This window comes from Mastomys coucha, unplaced genomic scaffold (genome assembly GCF_008632895.1).
Source record: "Mastomys coucha isolate ucsf_1 unplaced genomic scaffold, UCSF_Mcou_1 pScaffold9, whole genome shotgun sequence".
NCBI classification, from domain to species: domain Eukaryota; kingdom Metazoa; phylum Chordata; class Mammalia; order Rodentia; family Muridae; genus Mastomys; species Mastomys coucha.
In genome coordinates this window covers 54,891,056-54,896,037 of record NW_022196915.1, presented here as the reverse complement: position 1 = coordinate 54,896,037, position 4,982 = coordinate 54,891,056, and the positions used below count along the sequence as shown (strand labels likewise).

Sequence of the window (4,982 nt, the reverse complement as noted above, 5' to 3'; positions counted from 1 at the left end):
ACTTCAATGACCCTCACATCACCAAAGGATTTTACTTCCATCGTAGCTAAGCTGAAAGTTGACAGTTCTGCTGTGCCAAGGAATGAATTGTAGGCACGATTTTTGAATTCAGACTTCCTGCTATGGTCAGAGCTATTTGACTTGAGTGAGTGACTTTATTCTCAGCCCACAGAGAACAGGTTACATTCATTTAAGAAATGGTGTGTGGCCGGGCAGTGGTGGCACATGTCTTTAATTCCAGCATTTGAGAGGCAGACAGGTAGATTTCTGAGTTCGAGGCCAGCCTGATCTACAGAGTGAGCTCCAGGACAGCCAGGACTACACAGAGAAATCGTGTCTTGAAAAACCAAGAGAGAGAGAGAGAGATGAACAGTGGTTCTGCTTGGAGGGTGGCACAGACATTAGGTGAGGGTAAGAATCTGGTTCATTGGCTGTGATAGTTTGGAAAAGCATTCATCTCAGAGAAAGAGTAACTTATAAAGACCTCTTCTTCAAACTTGATACAAGAGCTACAAATGTCAAGCAAAGCATTCAGTCTCACTCTTTGTTGTTGTCTTACAAGGCCCCTCCTAATTTAATTGTCTATGTTTCTTTTGAGTATATAAATACTTTTGAAATATGTAAACTGTTCTGAAAACCATAGTATAGTATAAAAACATGAAGTAAACAATACTACTAATAGAGAGGCTGAGATAGAAGAAGCAAGATTTCAAGACTATTATGTTTTGTACACAACAAGACACTGTCACAAGCAAACAAGCTGACAGTGTATATAGATTGTATAATATTGGGTCTATTTCTCCAATTATCAAATTAGAGAGACCATTGGATGACAATCAACAAATTTCTAATTCCTCATATTTTGGGATTTCAATTGATTAGGATATGTTGGTAAAACTAATTTTCATATTAAGATATTAAGAAAAAGTAATTGTGACTTCCTGTTGTTTTTGTTGTAAGAGGTGGAATTAGGTTTGCATGGGTTTGTTGAAAGATTACTTTCTTGCTTCTTCTAGGGTGTAGTTTTGCTCCTTATGTTGATGTTTTCCATCTATTATCCTTTGTAGGGCTAGATTTGTGGAAAGATATTGTGTAAATTTTGTTTTGTCATGGAATATCTTGTTTTCTTCATCTATGGTAATTGAGAGTTTTGCTGGGTATACTATCCTGGGCTGGCATTTGTGTTCTTGTAGGGTCTGTATGATATCTGCCCAGGATCTTCTAGCTTTCATAGTCTCTGGTGAGAAGTCTAGTGTAATTCTGATAGGCCTGCCTTTATATGTTACTTGACCTTTTTCCCTTACTACTTTTAAAATTCTTTCTTTGTTTAGTGCATTTGATGTTTTTATTATTATGTGACAGGAGGAATAAAAATATGGAACGCTTCAGGAATTTGCATGCCATCCTTGCCCAGGGGCCATGCTAATCTTCTTTGTATTGTTCCAATTTTAGTATATGTGCTGCTGAAGCAAGCACTGGTTTTTTTCTTTTTTTTTTACACTCTTTGATGTGTTCTTCAAACCAAATAACAACTGCATGTCTTTTAGTCTTTAGAAATTCCAGATCTAGCTGAATTGTACCATCTAGGGCAAGTTTACCTGCATACAAACCATGTTAATTCCTTAAATGAAAATGCTACTATAAAGACCAATAAGAGGCTGGAATGTTTAGTTTATGAAATATATTTGAAATAACAACAAAAAACCATGTTAGTGCAGCAAATATTAAATGTGCCTCATATTGATGTTACTGTTTTTTGCCTAAGAAGATAATTCTGTATTCATTTGGGGTAAAATAGATCCACCAATATCTCTTTAATCTGGAGCTTGTCAGTTAGACATAAATAAAACCATGGGGCAAGAGTACCCACAAATACCATCTGGCCATTCTGTGTCTCTTCCTTTCCAGACACTGAAATCAAATGCCTTCGGAAGCTGTAGGAGCCATTTAAAGACCATGAACAAAAGAGACCAAGATTCACACACATCTCATCCTCGGGATTTTGCATCTTTCAACACTAACAACAGCTGACTTCTGGGCCTTTTCCATTTAAGAGAGTAGGTTTCCAAGTGTTTAAGACACTGGAGTCTAGGCTAGTAAGACAGCACAGTAGGAAGATGTGTTCCCACCAAGCTGACAACCTGAGTCTGGTCCCTGGAATCTATATAACAGAGGGAGAGAACCAGTTCCCATTAGTTGTCTTCTGAGTTCCCTGTACATGCTGTGGCACATGTGTGTATACATACATACATACATACATACATACATACATACAGATAGATGATAGATGATAGATAGATAGATGATAGATAGATAGATAGATAGATAGATAGATAGATAGATAGATAGATAAAACTTTTAAAGACACTGGAAAGTGTCTCTAAAGAAGTCAGGTAATTCCCAATTAACATAATAGCAAGATTTGCATCTCACAGACTATGTATGAAAATTATATAATAAACATAATACAACTTAAATAAAGGGAGAGAGGGTTCAGTCCTATAGGTGAAATCACTTGTCATATGACCATTTACATAAACACAGCCAGTACAAAACCAATTAGTCCTCTTGGGCTTCTTCATAGAACACAACAAAAAACTTAAATTCACAAGAAAGAAGTCCTGAACTCAAAAGAGTCAAGAAGATTAAGGAATTAGAGTGATGTGACTTGACTAATTAAATATACACGTTTTAACAAAAATTTATAGTAATCAATTGACAAATGTATGTATCAACCACCTAGAATAAAATTTACTAGCAAATATTGAGGATAATGTTAACAGAGATTCATGTCTCTTACATGCTGTTTGTGTTTCACACAGTCACATCTAGAAGTCAATTTTTTGTTTGATAAAGTATGTGCATTCCTTTCTACTGTGATACGTGGTTACCCTTGTGGCAGGGATGCAAGATACTAAATTCATTTCTTTATAGCAAAAGCTAAAACAACTTACAGATTTATTGGTGATCGGGATATGAAGAACAAAAGCATAAAGCCCTATAGGAAAATATTTTTATCTTTTATGAGTAGCAAAATATTTCACAGTTCTTTCATGAAATACATGAAAGAAAAACTTAAAAATTAGCACATAAAAACTAAACTGTGGCATAGCTGCAAGCTGAGCAAAGTGAAAGGTATTTGTAACCTGGGTGGTTACTTAGCAATGCTCAATTTTTCATTTAGGGCAAATGAACCTATGGATATTTTTATTTTATGGGTTATAATCCTACAATTACTATCATTATTTTACCACCCACATTGTCCCAGATTTGGGCAGAGAGTAACCCTTCATCCTGGTTTTTATGTTCTTCAATAGCATTGAGTACCACCTTGCTTTTTGAGCACCTGTTTTCTTTCTTTGAAAAATCATTCTGAAACTCTGAACTAGTTGTGTCAGCACCATTTTTAATGAACAAGAAGCATCATGACCCTTCTTCAGTTCAATACTAACAGAGCAAGAGAGACACAAGCCATGCCTTCTGACTTCAGGGTTGAATTGTACATCTAAAGAGTTATCATTCATTTATAAAAAGTCACGAAAATAACAGAGAGGTGTGCTTATGATCCACACACATACATAGTGACAAAGAGCAAACAACCTCTTCTATTTCCCTTTCCAGAATACCAGCATCTGACAAGGCCTTTCCATGACCACAGGGAACCATAACCAAAATACAACACTCCATGGTTGCATTTGACATAGCAAAAATAGACATTTTCCAAAGCACAAAATGGCTCTCCTTTCATCGTATTTCCCCAACAACTGTAATGTTAGTGTCATTCTCGGCGTCCTTCCTTTCTTATGAGATGCCTAATCATAGACATATTAGCAATCATAAAAGCATCCTACCTAGAGTCCTGTTTTTTCAAACCTGGCTTGGCATCACCTAGCCTGAGCCAGTGCCTTGCTAAGTCCTCTTCTGTCCATTATGTTGGTCAGTTCCCATTGCTGTGGTAAAACACCTGTGGGAAAAACAATAAGAGAAGAAATGTTTGGTTTTGCTCTTGGTTTCTGAGGTTTGAGCCCATGTTTCCAGGACTGTAATTAAGCAAAGCATCATGGCAGAGAGCATAGTGCCAAGTAGTAGAGACAGACAGCCAGACAGAAAAGGAGTCTGCAGACAAGCTAGAACCTCTGAAAAACACCAGTTTGTGACCTGTTTCCTCCGGTTTTTATCACTTCCTAATACAGCCATCAAATTACGAGTCTGTCAATCAGAATACCTTCTGACTCCACTTCTAAACACTCTGTGCGTGAGCTTTCTGGAGACATTTTCAGTCCAACTACAGCATGATCACTCACAGTACAACTCAGAAGGATCCACTCACGTTTCTCCGTGGCGTGTTTTGAGTAGTCTCTGGATCAATGATGTTGACAAGGGTATAAGTATCTTATCACCGCCGAGAAATCCTCAACCCAAACTTTAGGACCTCATCTGCATGTCAGGAGAGAGAGAAGTGGAGGGATCCATGAAGCAAAAACAAAGGAGGTGTCTATCTGCCCGATTTCAAATTCTATTGCCTTTACACGAGGAAAATCTAAAGCTGCCACAAAACATGTTATGTCTATTTCTTAGTGGATAGACACTGACTTTTTGTTAGGTTCTCAACATTTTTTATTATTTTCATTCTGATAAAAATGCACATAACAGAGAATTTATTGTGTTTGCACTGTTGTGTCTAACCCAGCAATAGTACATAGATTCTTATTGTTGCAATGTCACTGTGATCCATCCACAGGACTCTCTGCCTTGCTAAACCAAAGTCTGTAAGATTTAACACTAACCATCCATTACTCTCCTCTCCTGTGCTCTGATAACCAGTGTTCTGTTTTCTGAGTTTCTATATGTCACTGCTCATAAACGGAATCATATGTTGCCATCTTTTCTGTTTCATTATACAATTGAAATGAATTATTTTAAAATAAAAATATCTGGATTAGAAAAGTATTTCAAGCCGGGCAGTGGTGGCACACGCCTTT

The 4,982-nt window shown here is 37.0% G+C and overlaps 1 non-coding gene across 1 annotated transcript; it reads right to left on the bottom strand.

Moving 5' to 3' along the window:
• Positions 1-1,369: 1,369 nt before the first annotated feature.
• On the bottom strand, positions 1,370-1,476 carry LOC116085439. Its single transcript, XR_004116550.1, has one exon. It is a non-coding gene; the product is annotated as a U6 spliceosomal RNA (small nuclear RNA).
• Between the last annotated feature and the right edge of the window lie 3,506 nt (positions 1,477-4,982).